Below are 17,590 nucleotides of genomic sequence, written 5' to 3'. Positions count from 1 at the left end.
CATGCGTTTTTCTTTTCGTTTTTATACGCGCCGTCTCTAGGGAGCGAGTTTTATCGCGAATCGAGGTGCGAATTTCGCCTTCGGCGAGTCCAGAATGTTAGGGTGAACCACACGACTGCGTGAAAATCCTTCCCTACCCCTATACCCCCCCCCCTCTTCCAGAGCCCGAGCCTCACAGGAGAGAAGCGTTGTGGGAAGAACCGCGCACACCAGAGGAAATCGAAGAGTCGTGGAATGAGGAATGCCCGAAGGCATTTTATTAAGTTGAAGTCCGAGCTGCGTGGCTTCAATTTCGTGCTGTTTTGTGATTTGGCACAGCTCCTGCGCTATATAGCGCTTGTGTACATTACATTAGGAACACTGTTCGCCACGCATGGTGCACTCCCTTGTTCGTCTACGTCTACGTTTGTACAAAGATCTATGCACACATTTCACGCGCCGGGGATGGGATAACTACTAAACCCAGTGCTGTGTTTACGCTACAGCGGTGCGTATGGAGCGCGTTTGAGCGAGTACCCTCCCATACCTCAGGGAAATGGTCCTGTGCGCCTTGTAAGAAGAACCTTGTGGCGCAAAACGCAGACGTATGGGCTCTCGGAACCGTTGTTATTTAGAACATGGCCAAGGACAGCACACTGACGCGCTGACGGACCAACTCGGGGCTTTCTGGACAGACCGTGTAGCGCCACAGGGGCTTGGCTCCTCTGTGCCGACGTGGGAGCGGCCCGAATCAGTCCCGGGCCGAGCGCTCAGGACCCCAGTGAAGTTATTCATACTATACAGAATGACATGAAGTTTTCACCAGTCGTGGTTGGGAATTAGTGACAGGCAGGGGCGTGTCAGGGGAGTTCTCTAAAGTGGCTTCCAATAGTTTGCAACTTTCAATAACGTACCGAACTCACTTACTCTTCATCGCGACGGGCGCATTCATACAACACATCAACGTAATTTCAGTGTTCTTACCGTTGCTAGTATTTGTTCCGAATACGTGCAAATATTCAAAGGCGCAGGTGTTACAAGAAGACATGAGTGCGTTTGACAACGCGTACACAAATATAGATAATAATATTATCTGGGGTTTTACTTCCCAAAACTATGATGTGATTATGAGAGACGCCGTAGTGGAGGGCTTCAGAAATTTTTCAACCACCGAATGTTCTCTAACGTGCAAAGGCATCGCACAGTGCATGCCTCTACCATTTGGACTCCGTCGAAATGCGACCTCCGCGGCCGGAAACGAACCCGCGACCTTTCGTCCGGCAGCCGAGCACGGCGTAGCCACTACTCCACCGCAGCGGACCACAAGTGTACAGAACCGTATAAATGAAAGCACCAGATAAACAATGAACAAGAGTGGACTAACTAACTGCCCGATGATGCTTGCGCTGTTTTTGTTAAACAAGCACGTCCTTTTCTTGGGCGACGTGCAAATTTCGCATCTATCCATTCGTGCAACACTGTCGTCGTCTTTGTCCCAAGAGAGACTTAAAAAAAAAAAAAAAACGCCGCGAAGGTTTGTCAGCGCGGTAAACTTTTTGTCGCGAAGAGTTTCGGTTTTTTTTTTTCTTTTTTTCTTTTGCTTTCACAACTGAAACCTTAACCCAAAGCCGTCGCCGCGGTGACTTGTCGGCGATTTCGATTCCTGAAGTTTACGCGGCTCCTCTCGGCTGGGCCTCCGAACTCTCGCTGCGAATCTCCACTTACTGGACACGAACCCTTTATATGCTTTCCCTTTATATGTATTCTCGGCTTGCGTCATCCATTTCAGGATATATGTTTCAGATTTGCCATCTTTTTGTGTTCTTTTTTTCCTTGACTTCAGCAGCTGTGCGAGTAGCGCGAAAGGAAGAAAAAGAATCTATGGACTTTACGCTGTCCTGTAGCGGATTGCCGGATCTAATTTCGACTTGTCTCTGAAACCCCGCACAGGGCTGCGGAAATCGTGAGTGGCGTCCGTCTTCTGCGATAACAGCTTGGCGAGTTTCGTCGGCAGGTCTAAAGGTTTAACTATAATCGATATACGAAACGTTTCGCTTTAGGTGTCTGTTTCCGGTTTGGGGTCTTCGGATGTTAGCGCTTTTAGAAACTCTAGCCATTTGTAGGTGATACCGGAAGCCATTCGAAAAGCGACACTGTTTCCTTTTCATCGCCGTGTCTCGCAACTACTTTTCTTGCGTTTTTGATATTTCGTCTTTTGCTGTGGTGTTCCAAGTTCCGGTTTGATTTGCCATCGCTAACTTTTGTTATTTGGATCGGTGGAGGGCGGAAACTGTACAAGCGATTCTAAACTTCGAGGGGCCACTTTTGTTAGCTATACTTTTTCATATTTCATTTACGGTTGATACTACAGCTTTCAACTGAAGTCGGGTAATGAAATTCTCGCGTATACCAAGTCATTGTAGGCAGGATGGTTAATATATTTTCGAAAGTCCGATATTTTGTTTCTGTAGCTGTTAATCCTTGCGCTTTTGTTCAATGCGTGTTACTAGTCCTATATATATATATATATATATATATATATATATATATATATATACATAATTTTGTACACAGTTTGCGGCGTTGCTATGCCGCCGCGGCAAGCGATATGCGTCTGCGGCCTCCCACTGCGTAGCGCTGTGCCATTCATCTAATTCACAGTTTTTTTTTTTTTTTAAGTCAGCAGCCTAAGATACTTCCTGAAATGCGAATTGACCGTCGGCGGCGTTGTAGCGAAGCGCGCCTCCGACGACGTTGCGAAGGGCGCCACGAATTTTACCGCTGCAACCACTGTTTCGAAAGACGGCGGCGCCAACACGGTCCCGAAGGCATCACTGCTTCGAACTCCGCCGGGAAGGTCACCAGCCGTTTGGTAGCGTAGGTTTCTCAGCTCGCGACTGCTTCTGTGCAGAGCTGATAGACGAGCGGACGAGACGACGGTGAGTTAAACAAGGTTTATGTTCAGCATATTTACAGAGGCGTTACAAATTCGGCACTGGGGCCGACAGCTTAGAGACCCGAAGAGCCGAGCTCTCCTCTCTAACACATAGGTGTGCTGCTAACACATAGCTCAACTGCTCGCGACGCGCCGCAGGGCTTCTTTTATATGCACCGGATGGATTCTTTGAATAACCAAATGTCCAACCAGAAGCGCCGCTGGTCGTGAGGTCAGACTCCTCCAATGGGGTCGCCGCTGGGCCGCGTTATTCTTTCTCATCGAATCTGGAACCGCTGCGTTGCACGTGGCTGCAGCCAAGGACGAGTGACGTCGCCACGCATTGCGTCAGACTCGCCAGACAGGAAGGCGCCGGCTCGCTGGCTGACGTGACTCACTGCACGTGCGCGGCAGAAAGGCGCCGTCGCGTGATGACGCCGTTGAGTTGTTCATCGCGTCAGGCGGGCTCGCGTGCTGGCCTTGACACATATTTCCTTTTTCCGAGGCATGGACATTCGCTGCGGGCTCGCAGGCATAACAACGTCTACATGGGTGACGCAAAAATAATCATCACGTGGTCACGTCAATGTATGACATCGTCATGACGTCACAGATTGCTAAATTTGGGACGTCATCTAAATGTTACATAACGATTCGCTGTATTGTGACGTCACTACATCAATTCGCTGCTTGTTCAGGGGTGGACCCGATCACCGAGGCAGTGCAAAACTGGGTGAGGTGCGACAAGGCCGCAACGCCTCCAATTCTTGAGGCAACGCAAATTTGGATTGCCTCAAGAATCGGAAGCGTTGCGAGCTTTTAGCGGTCACATTAGGGGCACTTAGCTTTCGGAAGGAAGCGTGGGAGGGCCGGTCTATCGACCGAAAAAAAAATGAAAAGAAAATAGCTTTCTCTTTCAGTTGGTCTAGCGGGATGCATTAGGTCTCCTGTGGGCTTCTGCTCAGAAAAAAAAAATGATGATTCGTTCGAACTGTGCGCCTCGGTGGAAAGTCGATTAATTGTTCTCAGGTGGTCTGAACTTACCACATTCGCTGCGCCTAACTTTTAGTCGTTGTCCATGCCAGTGGGTTACGCTGTTCAGACGTGTTCGGTGCCGCAAAACGCTTAAAAGAACAGCGCGCTCGTGTTTAGCTCCCAAAGCCTTCCTATACTACCTTCTCCTCCCGTGTTCTGGTGTTTTCATTCTGCGAGAGTGTGCGTTTTACGACCTCGCCGACGACAGCGCTGCACGAGCATTGAAAAAGTTTATCCTTTTTTTTTTTTGCCTCCTAGACGACATAAATGTGGCCTCTCTTTCTCTAGGACTTTCTTTTTCTCGCAGTCGCTCAGTGCAGAAATTAAAAAAAAAAATGAACGGCGCAGCCTGCGCACTGTGCTCGTGCTTATGTTTGCTCCCACCCTTCCCCTATTTCCCACTCTCTTTAATTTACCAGTGAAACAACGTTTTCCCTACCATCTTTCGCTATAATAATATCTGGAGTTTTTGTTCTCGAACGCGCCGTAGAGATGGGCTCCGGAAATTCTTTACACCTGGAGTTACCTAACGCGCCTGGAGTTATAGGTACGTGGGTCTCTAGCGTGTCGGCACCACCGAAATGCGACCGCCGTGCCTGTATTTGAACCCGTGATTTTTCGGTAAGCAGCCGATTATACCCTAACCATCGTAAAACCATGGCAGCTATCCCTAATCGTGGAGTGTGCTCCTTCAAGCTTTATGCCTTTCTATAGCTGTACTTCTTTTTTTCGAAAAGATGGAGCAACTTTATTGATGTTTTACTACAGCGGGGTTGGACATGGCATCTAATACTTGTAATACTTCGATGCCCAAGCAACGCGCTGTATACCACGTTGGTCCTTGTTCTTCCTGCCGTCGGATGCATACGCCTATTTCTTCTCTGCTCTCATTTTTATGCAAATTGGCTCGCGTTCTTCTAAAGCAAAAGAACTACTCCAAAAATCGTCTTTTTTCTTCTCGACTTTACAAGGACTGGGGTGCATACGTAATCAGCGTTTGTCTTCTGCTTCGTCGCGCGTATTTTCGACGAGGTGCACCCTTCTTTGACGACCGTTTCCACGTGTTGCGCGGTACTTTTTGAGAGTATAGCGCGCTTGAGACTTTATTTTTACAACTTCGAAGCGAGTGTACCGGCGCGAAACTGTGTTATCTCTACTGTACCGCCTTTCTACGGCTCGGACTCTCTCCTGCTTGCATATATATGCAATGGAAATCAGATTATCTATACGGCGTGCGCTATACGAAAAATAAAACTAAAGAAAGAGAAAAAAAATACGAAAAACGAGAAGAATATGCTGATTATTAGCTTTTTTCGAACGCCAAGCCGGCTCGGGTGAAGTAAGTAAGCTACTTCGAAGTTTTTTAATTTTTTTTTTGCGTGTTTGCCGTCGAATCGACAAATGGTGCGCATGTGTGTGAGAGATCTCTTTAGGGAGGCTTCAGAAGAAAGCGCTGTTTGTCCGTTTATGGCCCCGAGCTGTTTCCATTCTGTCTGTCTGTTTGTCTGTCTGGTCTGTCTGTCTGTCTGTCTGTCTGTCTGTCTGTCTGTATGTATGTATGTATGTATGTATGCCCCGCCGTGGTGGTCTAATGGCTAAGATACTCGGCTGCTAACCCGCAGGATGTGGGATCGAATCCCGGCGGCGGCGGCTGCATTTCCGATGGAGGCGGAAATGTTGTAGGCCCGTGTGCTCAGATTTGGATGCATGCTAAAGAACCCCGGGTGGTCGAAATTTCCGGAGCCCTCCACTACGGCGTCTCTCATAATCATATGGTGGTTTTGGGACGTTAAACCCCACATATCAATGTGTATGTATGTATGCATGTATGTATGTATGTATGTATGTATGTATGTATGTATGTATGTATGTATGTATGTATGTATGTATGTATGTATGTATGTATGTATGTATGTATGTATGTATGTATGTATGTATGATTTGATTCGCTTTGTAACGCACCTGTTAGCTGCATCTGAGTTTGAAGAGACAGACTGTTGAAGACATATCGATTTTGAAAAAAATTATTCGCAAGGCGTCTACATTAACTACGGAACTGCGTACCGCCGCGTTTGGTATACCTGTGGTCAAGCCACCACGCAACGCAAAAAAAAAAGAAAAAATCAGGCGCGTCTAAATAAACAGCCCAACGAAGTCACGCTTTTACTTCTTTTACGTGTGCGCTGAGTACGGCGTCTTGGGCGGTCATCTAAATTAATCACGCTATTTTCTTCACCCCTCCGCCGGTGGATATATGCGTCGCGTTAAACCCGACCCGCACGCTCGTACGTCGTTGTACTAGTTGCTCTGCTTTATGCACTACACAGGCAGCGTGAATGGCCGCATTAGCGCTGACACCAGCAGCGTTTATACGTAATCGTATAAATAGATGCCCGCACGATGTATATGTTTAATACGCGCATTATAACAGGCTGCGGTATGTCGGCCCAGAAATGCGAGGATGGGGCCAATGCGATGCCGGAAAGCGTTCACTGCGGGAGCCGTGGACGTTATAATGAACAGTAAAGTGCGGACAAGGTGGCTCCTCTGGTCTTCCCGCTAGCATTACAGCGTCTTCAAAAATGTGCTAGCGTAGACGGAGACGACGACGTCGTTGGGTGAATGCCGCGCGCGCCTGCTGCGTTGCGCGTGGGTGTTCTAGGAAGTTGAGTACGGGAGGTTGAGGATGTGTTGGGGGGTTTGCTGTGGGACCATATCGCTAGTTTCGCTTATATGAGTGAGCAGCGCCGCCTTTCGAGAGGACCGCGTGGGTGTGTCTCATTTGCATAACGCCTTCTCCGGCTCCCTGCCACCTTCCGTACCGTATACGTCTTCCTCGCCAGCGGAGAAGACAGCTGCGTACTCCTTCATGCTTCCAGTGCTTCTTACCGTTGTGTTTGTGTGTTTGTGTGTGCGTGCGTGCGCGCGCACACTTCTCGGGGTTCATTCTCTTTTACTGTGGCCGTATGCCCTCGGGTTTTCATTAACGGAAAAAGTGTTCAATACCAGGGTCCATCATGTCTTTACTGACGTAATTCTGTCGTACGAATACGCGTCAGTCCGATACAGATGACAAATGAAAATCAGAAGAAATGGTTTTCTTGATTTGGATCTCTTGAAAGTCGAACACATCCACTTTCGTTCTGCTGCAATAGAAGCCGAGTACTCTAACCATTACAACATTCCTCGCTGAAACACAACAACGCCTATCTTTTATCAAGCTCGTGTATTAAATACTCATCGCACATCTGCATCCGCATACCGTGGGACACAAGGAGACGGGCAAACGGCGAACTGTGAGGAGGTCGTGGAGATGATTGGGAATAGGGCCTGTCAGAAACGTCCGTCGCGCGGGACCGTCAGCGTATCTATCCCTCTCATCGCGGCTCAGTAGCGCCCAGATGGGCGGATGAGCAATTAGGAAAGCGGCCACCGCCGCGGTCGTCGCGCGATAACGATGCGGTAATGGAATTCGCGCTTTCCCTCCCGTATTGCTGCCGCGCACACGCTGAGTGACGCCTTTCTCTCGCTCTCTCCCAAGATACTCCATTTTATTTGTTTCTATTCCGGGAGGCGTGTGACAGGAACTGGGGCATATGGCTCACTTACTTACGGCTGACATGTGGCGTTTTTTTTTTTTTTGCGTGTGCGTTTTTTGTTCTTTTTGCAAATTTATCGCGTCTCACTTATCGCAGTTCTCTTTTCGCTACCCTCGTGGGCGCGTCCTTGCCTGCTAGTTTCTTATTAAACGTGCTTGCTCTGTGCCCACATCAAGTCATCATTGACTCGTCACTTCTGCCTCTTTTGCTGAACAGTTTTTGTGGTGTGTCTTGACTTGGTTGTATACGTTGCTTCTTGCCTTTTGAATGTGCTAAGTATGCCATTTTAAGTATGGCAGCCGTTTTCAGTCTAGATGTTGATATTTTATGCGTGTGTTCCCACCACGCCGATAACAGCCCTTGTCGGCTTGTGTTATTGGAGCATTACGAATAATTGTATTGTGTATGCTATCCGCTTGTGTGCTAGGCCCTTTGGTCGGCGTCTTGTTCAAATAAATCAAATCAATGAAAGGTACGATGTTTGCCTCTTATATAACACCATGGTTGTGTACTGGGTTCAGAGGCGCAGCTAGAATTGTTTTTCACGGGAAGGGAGGGCTCAACCAAACTTCATTTATGATCATGCGTGCGTTCCTACGTGTGCGCTTATATATACGCAAACAAAATGAGAAAAATTTGTGTGGAGAGGCGCGCATATAAAGGCTCCCTAGGTTGAAACAGCGCCCGAAACGCTGTGATCAACATTCATCTCAGAGTCTTGTAAAACCTTACGAAAATCGCAGCCAGCAACGATCACGTGGGCCAAGACGATGTAAAATGGAGCAATGAAGTTGGAATGTTTCCGGACACTTGCATGAGCACAGCCTGATTACTGCATGGTTTCTTCTACCACAGGGAAGCATATTTCAGTGACATTTGCAAAAAAAAAAAAAAATGGGGAATGGAGTTGTGTAAGGAGTTGAGTCCTTTTCAGGAAAATAGTTACTGCGCATGTATAAGAAAGTTGGGTTTCAACCAGGTGGGCTCGACCACAATCTAGCCCGCGAACTATTTTGTTTCCATTCACCATTGACACCTGCCTTCCCTTTATTTCGTTTCACCCCGTTGTCTTGTTGCACGGGGGAAACCATACAATGAGGCGTGACATTCCCGAAGTGTGCTTTGAAGAGCCTTTGTGGGTTCTCAAGCACGTTCACTGGAATATGGAGGGGTGAACGTGCTTGAAGCTAGACATGAAGTCGGGAAAAAGAGGTTTTCTTGCAAAACATTGCTGCGGAAAAGTCAACTTACCGGTGTTTTTAAAGCGTGCGCAGTGTGCTATACCGGGTGGCGGTGGTCTCGCTCTGGCGGCGCGAACACGCAGTTTTGCCGCGTATGCAAATGACGCGGCATCTGTTCTCTCCCTTTTATATAGTTGACTTAAGCATCGTTCTTAATCTTGATTTATTAACATTTGAAGTATATATATGAAAAACAAATTGGCCAGCCGTTAATGTTTGGGCGTAAAATAGCCTTGAAATAAGCGCATGTTACACGGCCTGGGCACCAGCAGTCACCATTTTATATAAAATTATATCGTATAACTAAATCATAGAATTGTTTTCGTCTGTACGAACCATGCCTGATCAAACTCAATAATCGACTCACCCAGGCTCACTGAGATGAAGCTGTTAGTCTGAGTGAATTCGAGTAATATTTTAGTGTGTTCGAGTTCGATTGAGTCCGTCTGAAGAAAATTTTGCTGAGTCTGACTGAGTGAATCCGGTTGAGGAAAATGTCGATCAGTCCGAGTAAGTCGTAAGTTCAAAACGTATTTTTGAGTGAGTTCCACGTTTTGTTGCCAACCTATGGTCTTATCTATCAGCATTACATCGGCTTACTTGTATACTAAAGTCTATGCGACATCTTTCAGCACGCTGACGTTCATGCCCCCTATCAATATTTATTGATCAGAGGTGTGAGTTAGGAGAAGCGTTGCCATGACCTTCCCCCGATAGCTCTTTTAGGGGCGTTCTTGATAAAAATCATTTCGTTTCGATTGCGTATTTCATGAAAAATGTAGTTACTGAATTGAAACCACTGATAACGCGTATTTGAAGATGCACAATTAAACGGAGTATTGTAGAGCACCAATTATATAAGATATTGGCGTTAAAGAGCATTCAAGTTAGAATCTAAAGCTGAATTTACGCTGCAGTGGACTCATGAGTGGACTCACTGCAGGCTCAGTCAGACTCAAATCAAGCCGCGAGTCTTTGTAAGTTCGGCTGAGCAGTATATCGATGAATTTGTGTCAGTCTGGTTGAGAAGAAAAAAGGTTTAGTGGGTCTGTACCCGAATGAGTTCTGTTGACGAAATTTTCGGCGTGTCTTATTCCGAGTGAGCTATCAGAGCAAAATGAATTTCTTGAGTGAGTTTGAATTTTTCGTTGCCTACCTATATGGTACGAATCATGTTATTTCGGTTGCAAACGCGCCCTACTCGGGTGGTCTATAGTGGCTAAGGCACTCGGCTGCCGACCCGCAGGTCGCGGGATCGAACGGCAGTCGTGGCGGCTGCATTTTCGATGGCGGCGAAAATGCTGCTGGCCCGTGTGCTCAGATGTTTGGGTGCACGTTAAAGAACCCCAGGTGGTCAACATTTCCGGAGCCCTCCAATACGGCGTTTCTCATAATCAGTATCGTTTGTAAACGTGGCCCTGTGAAACCTCTGAATTTATGAAATAGAGATAGTTCTTTCTGATGTGGACTACTTCGCGTTGATAACGTGGGTAGGAGGTTGCTGATTAAACATCAAGTTGCATGCACGTCTCAGTTTCTTAAGCTACATGCATTGAAAGAGAAAGTGTCAGGCGTGCCACGAATAAAAAGAGTGAGAAAGAAAAAAATGAAAAAGAAAATACAATGACCCACAGCGCATTACGAAATGTTTTGCAGAGCCGTTATATGGGAGCCATACTAGTAGACCCGAGTTTTAGAAAGCGCCTCAAATAGCCGCATTAGGCGGGAGTGCTAACTGCTCCGCCTGCTTAATCCACCGCGACATGCTGCTCACGTTTCGCGTATAGCCTGTCATCGTTTCCCGCTTTCGCACTACTTCCCATCTCGTTATCGCTCTTTTTTTTTTAAACTCGACTGCGTGTAGGCGCAAGGACGGGTGTACACGACGTGTGAAGCATGCTGATTAATTAAATGTGAGAAACTGAGACGGGCAGAAGGAAAAGCGTGGCAAGAAGTTGGAATGTTCTTCGCGCCTGTGTGGGCCGATGCTTATAGGCGTTAGTGGGATGCGGACCCTACATTTCTTGTGTGTGTGTGTTTTTTTTATCTTCTCACACTTCTTCACAGCGGCTTGTGCTCAACTCTCTCGCGCGGTGAAACTGCACCAGTGCAGCGGCGGGGAGCGCGTCTTTCTCGGGGACGCGTGATGAATGCGAAGCAGAGAAGTAAGCGGAAAGTGGTGTAAACAGGGCTAATTTACGGGGAGCCTTCTTCGCCGACATAGCTCCGCGTGGCGCTGTAAAAGCGTGGACGAACGACCGTGTACGGCGAAGCGAGATTGCCTCCGAGCGCGCGCCGAGGATGGTAAATGCGAGCTGCTTAGCATAAGATCCCCCCCTAATCCGAGCTGCTTGGCCGCCGACTTGCAGGCCGCGTGCAGAAGGATGCGTGCGAGTGAACTTGTTGTCCTCGGCGTGAGTGCGGGGCTGCTGTACGCGCAGCCCGGGCAGTTTTTTTTTTTTTTGTATCCTGCAATCACCAAAGAAGTGCGCTTATTTTTACATTAAATGGCCTTTTCGGGGCGACAAGTTCTATTTCGTGTGCAGGTATTTAGCAAAGCATATAGTAGCAGAACGGCACGACCTTTTTCTTTTTCTTTCTGTGGGCGGGGTTCGACTCTCGACCACGGCGGCCGCACTCATGCGCAGGCAAGATGCAAAAAGGAAATATAATAATAATAATAATAATAATAATAATAATAATAAACCTCGCTTACTTTGACTTAAGTGCACAATTAAGAACTCCAGATGGTGGACGTTCATATGGGGTTCTTCACGATACGGCGTGCCTCAGTATCATATTGTGGTTTTGGCGCGTCAAAACCCCGGCATAGCAAAGTTTATTATTATTTTTTGAGGGATGATTAGCAATAACTCGGTATCAAAGAGCAGTGCTTGTTACGTTAATTTGTAAGGCATTAGTTCTACGGTGAGAGGTATAGTAAACTGCGGTAGAACAGGCTATAGGGTGGGCATGCGTGCTCTTTGGAGGCCAGTATATAGTATATAGTTTGTCCAATGTTGTTTTGGTTGACTTGTTTTTGAGCTTGGAACTGCGCAGCTATGTGGCGCCACTGTCAGGTCCGTTACCCGTAGTGCAGTATTTGACTCATTCAGGTTGTGATGACTTCCAGAAGTATAGCGTTCCGACGATTAATCTTCTGCATGCGCGTGGCCACTACATTTTCTTTTTAGGGTTATGTGATGTAATCCGCGTACGTAGTTCATGTGTATGAGAAGAGAAAACGGCATGAGGCTTGTATTACTTTGTTAGACCGGTGTATTTTCTTTCGCTTACTATTTTGACATTTTTGTCGCACCACTCAATGTTCTCCCGTTCTGAAGCTGTCAACGAGAGCGAGCCAATAATAGGCATGCCATTTGCAGAAAGCGCTTACGAAGAAAAATGTCAGCGGATTTGGCCCCAGGTTTATGAGGTAATGCGCTGTGAACTATATTAGGGTACTAACAACGGTGTTTAGTGCATAAACGGAAAGCCGTTCCGCCTGATTATGCCCATATTCCGCGTTTGAACTGATGTTCTTTGCACGGTAAGGAAAGGGGGCTTTCGGCGGTGGAACGGCATTGTCTTCCTTCGTCGTACCGTTTATCACGCCCGCAGCCTGCATTAAGTAAACGGCGCTATTAAAGAAAGCTGTGGCATGAACGCCATCAGGAACTCGCAATGAAGTAATGCCATCATGCCCATGGCGCGGTCACAGAGGTCATTAAGACGAGCCATTCAAGAATGGTTTAAGAAACTGTCTTGTGTACAACTCTGGCCATCTTGAGCGTGCCGTGTGCGGAGTGGAGAAGAGAGGAAGACGAGAAGGAAAGCTTAAGTAAAAGAGGTGGCGGTCTGCTCTTATTGCCCGCGCGTGGTCGTATTTGTAGGCATAAACGCTGCACCCAAGCTGGAACTATAACATTTCCTTCTGCGTGTTGGGACGAGGCTATAGGGGCTTCGTTGCTTCGGTGCTGTGATTGCTGTCATTAGGGACGCACTTGGTTCCTTTCGCTGGGCGCCTCCGAAATTGCAGCGTAGGCTGACTGACTGGTAGGTCTTGTTTGTCCAACGATATTCTATTGCCGAGGTTTCCTTCTAGTTTTCTCCTTTCATTTCTATTCCCGCTCTCTTATCCCGTATTTCCTCCCTCGACGCGCGCTCAATCTGTTGCGAGCGAGCGTTTAGTGCCCGCTTGTTTGCGAGGACTGGTGAGGCGCGTTTGTATATGGTGCGCGTGTAACGTATTGCGGTCTTTGGGGACGAGAAACGCGCGTTCTCTTTGTTTTATGTTAGCATTAATTCTCTTTGTTTTTTTTTTCTCGCATCTTTACGCCAGCGCAGGTCACCAGTGTTGTCGCAAAGATTTCGTCTTCGTCACATCCCCTCGGGCCGCCGAGTCTCTCTTCTTGCCGATGTGATGCGCGTGTATAAGCTTCCAGTTCCTCTGTGCGCCTCGTGCAGTGTTTGTGCAAGCGGCAAGCGACGAATGTGGCTAGGGGGAAATTTAGTGAAGCTGGTTGGTTGTTGGCGCCGCGTCGTGTTTGCACAGCTGCGTGGCGGGAATCTCTGTCTCCCACACATGCATGCAGTGCGAGGGAGTTGCGTCGTGGGGATGCATGCGTTGTTCCTTCCCGAAGTTCGCCACGATCGGACTTCGTCTAGGCGGGCGTATACGCTTGCACGGTACACTCCAACGCCCGATCGCTCACACACAGAGCGCTAACAGTTTAGGTAACGGGACAATGCGGTTAACTTTTCGAGGTGGCACTCCAAGGGTCGTCTCTCGCCTTGCTGACGTTTTAACTCGTTGAAAGTCCGAATGTAGCTGTACCAGCGCCATGAAACACAGAGTCAACTGCTGAGAAGCATATCTCGACTATTTGCTTACGTGTATACAACCTGCGCCGTCGCGAAGTTTGCCTTAAGCTGATTTATCCTGTCGGATATTCGCGTGTATGCGTTTGGATGGAAGTATGTGTTGGAATTATGTGATGGAAGTATGTGATGGAAGTATGTGATGGAAGTATGTGATGGAAGTATGTGTTGGAAGTATGTGATGGAAGTATGTGATGGAAGATGGGTTGCCACCTGTCCTGTTAAAGACCCGCTTGGCTGTTTTTTTTTTTTTTACAGCAGGCTGGTTGCCGCTCCGCACCCGCCGTCATTGACCGGTTTTTTAGACGCGAAGCACATCTAACTAGCCTGTGTGTAACGCTGTCCCTCCGTACGAATGCGCCGCAGCGTTGGCGCAGTGCCAAGTAGGTGACGCTGCTGCTGCGCATTGACGTCACGCTCTCCTTCGCCTGCCAGGCGCTCGCCGCGGTGCCCGCAGCTACCGTCTCGTCCCATCGCCCGCAACACTTGCCGCTCGCTGCAACGCCGACTCGTCGTTTCACGCGCAATAAACATGACGCGCACCTATATAACGTACGCGTTGACACATGTCTACGTGTCACCTACAAGTCCCTACGCCAATCATTGCTTAAAACGAATCTTCCAGCCCTCACTGCGGCACCAGCGTTAGCGCCGTTCAACCCGTGGCGCCACCTTTGCGCAACGCTGCTGCTGCGCATCCCATCAGGGTTCCCTTTGAGGAGATGGTGTTAATTTTGTTTTTTTCGGAGCAGTAAGCGGAGCGTTATTCTAACCATGGCGATTTTTATGCCAGCAATTATACTAGTAGGTTAGCTCATGAAGTGTGCTGTTTTTGTTTGTACAGCAGGTTTATTTGGTTCAAAGAGACAAATAGTACGGTAAATGGCACTGCATGTCGAATACATAATAATTTAATCTCCCATAACAGCCCCCTCACCCCCTCACCCCCTCCTCGGTCGAAGGGCCAGTTTTTGTTCGATAAAAAGTGGCAACCCTGTATGTGAGTTGTGGTCAACATGGTTCGAAGAAGGACCGCTTCTGAAGCCAACGCTTCGATATTCCGAAAGTTGTCTTCGTCATGGCTGCATGATTGCCTCGCTGGCCAAGATCGCCGAAGTGTCGGCTCCGGCACATTACCTTTTCGAGCACGGTTTATCGCTTGAATATTCCATCATCAAGAACATAATTCGTTTTTATTGCGTGTTGCGTTTTCCAGTACCGCGTCTTTTGTTTGTTTTGAGTGTTTGAGTGCTTCTCTCGTTCGCGTTTGTGCGTGGTGCGTTGTATACTTTCGTGTTGCGCGTGACTGTGGAAAAAAAAAAACAAAGCTGATGTCCGGGTTCTTTCCTGACGTCTTTTCGCGTCTCGTCTATAACCCTTCACGACAAGACGTCCTCACTTGGAGCCATACTTACTTTGGCCATTCCTGCGTAGCGTTGGCAAGCTAGAGACTACGAACACTGAGGCAATGGTAAATGAACCATTCTTGTCGCCCAGAGTTCCTGCGTGTATATCAGTTGTGGTTCAAGTACTCTGCTACACACGATGCTTTTCGTGAAGGTGGTGCAGTGTTTATCGAGATGTTTAGCCGGGCGTGAGGTGTTTGGTAGAAAATTCGAAATATTTTTAACCTTCTAAGATACGCTCACTGTCAGCATATAACTATCTCGTGTATTGTGAGAAGGTCGGTGAGTTTGCCTTCTTAATAAATGTAATATGACTGACTAAACCATGATTGGAAAACTATATACGTTGTTGTAATCAGCTTCTGTAAAATATGCCCTAGTTTAGTTGAGAATTCAGGTGCTTTATATTTAGTCTTCATTTCCTTCAATCAGTTTATTATTATTATTTGAAACAAAATGGAGTACAATGGGTAATATTTATACGGTTAGGACCCCAGAACTCAGCACGAGTTGTGGAAGAGGTCCCTATGACAAATAATGGTATTTAAATCCGTGTACAAGAATTCTCTATATATATAGGTGTATCTGAAGTTATCTGAATTTTGCGCATTTATAAGACAGTCGATCACAGGGCGCGTCGCAGCCGCCCGAAAGTAAGCGCAGACGCGCGCGGTTTGGCGCGTTCGCGTCGACTTTCTCACGCCTCGGTTGTGCCTTCTTGACCGCGAACGCCAACGCACCTCCGAAGCGAGAAGCTTGCGTGCCTGCCACCCAGAAAAAAATTTCGCCGATTTTGTAGGCGGAAATGTGGTTCGAGCGTCAGCGGCGGTGGTATGCCTCGTTGGAGACGCTGAAAGGGGGAGGGAGCAGGAAAGACATGTCGCCAATGGTCGGCCCACCGCTTTTGCAATTCAATAAGCTCGCCGCCGTTCGCGGGCACACCAGTCTTGACGTTTTAATGCCTTCGCCCCGAACACTGTTTTGTTGCACTGTGTATATAACAACCGATAGCCGTATATGCGGCCTTTTTGGTATTTTTTTCCTGACATATTACCGCTTACGCGTCTTTACGACTTGTTTTGTCATATTCGCGACGTGTATACATGCGTGCGTCGACAGACGTCTTCATACATTTTTGTTTTCGCCTAGTGCAACATGTTCCGCACGATAGGTTTTGTTTTACTTTTGAGGTCTTACTTTATATGCTCTTCATAGTACCTGTATCAGTAGTTGTGTTTCGAAAGTTGCATCTGTGCCAAAAATATGCAAGGTCTGCGCGTGCTTTTGTAAGTAAGTAAGCGCCTTGGTGTGCATCATGCTGTCTTGGTAAAATTTCTGATACGTAGTTCTATTGTAATATTGTTGAGTCAGAATTGCTACATTGAGTCGAAATTGCTACATGAAAACATATTAACATTAGCCTAGCCAGCATGCGTCCGATGTGCCCTTGCTAAGTCCGGTTGTGTAGGATGCTATCAACTATTTTCAGTGCTTCAATGTTGCCACTTTAATAAATAGTGCCAGCCCCGCCGCGGTGGTCTAGTGGCTAAGGTACTCGGCTGCTGACCCGCAGGTCGCGGGATCGAATCCCGGCTGCGGCGGCTGCATTTCTGATGGAGGCGGTAATGTTGTAGGCCCGTGTGCTCAGATTTGGGTACACGTTAAAGAACGCCAGGCAGTCACAATTTCCGGAGCCCTCCACTACGGCGTCTCCCATAGTCATATGGTGCTTTTGGGACGTTAAACCCCACATATCAATCATCAAGTCATCAAATCAATGATAAATAGCGCCAGAGCAGGAGACTCGGCAGTGTGCTTTGAGTGGACTTGACGGCCGACATTTTACAGAAGCCATTCGTGTATCGGTGAGCCTGGCTTCGCAACTCCTCCGCCCAGAAGCGTACACTAATTCTTTGGTGATACTTGACGGTGACATACTTGACTCTCCAAATATAGAAACGACGCGTCTTGTTGATATTGCATTGAACTTGGGAAAAGGCAGGGATTTTGTTTGTTTGTTTGTTTGTTTCGATTCATAAGAGAGCATGGCGAAGTGTCAAGAGAGAGTGAGTGAGTGATTAAGTGGAGGAAGGTGGGGGTAAATAAAAATAATTACGCCTAAGGGCGCACTTCTGAAAAAAAAAGAACAAAGGAAAAAATAGGGAAGGAAATGAGGAAGGGGAGAAGAGAAGGTGTGGGAAGGGGACTGGAGGATAGAAGGAAGCGGAAAGGAGAGGTCACCATCTCGTGATGCGAGTGCCCACTTAGCCGAGCGCCATGTCGGCGCACCTTTCACCCATTTGAAAAACAGATGTGCTCGCGGTGGCCCTGAGAATTGAACCCAGTATACCTCCCGCATCGTAGGTGGACGCTGTACTGCTTTACAACTGCTACTCGATAAGCTACAGAATCGCTCCGCCTCTTTCGTTTTGTACTGGTATCATCTTCCCTTCATTACGTGTAAGGTAGGTATAGTTAACACAGTAAGCACTCAGGTCGGGCTGGTGCACATTG

Source organism: Rhipicephalus microplus, chromosome 3, assembly GCF_043290135.1.
Source record: "Rhipicephalus microplus isolate Deutch F79 chromosome 3, USDA_Rmic, whole genome shotgun sequence".
Lineage (NCBI taxonomy): Eukaryota > Metazoa > Arthropoda > Arachnida > Ixodida > Ixodidae > Rhipicephalus > Rhipicephalus microplus.
Note: the sequence above shows the minus strand (reverse complement) of the source record.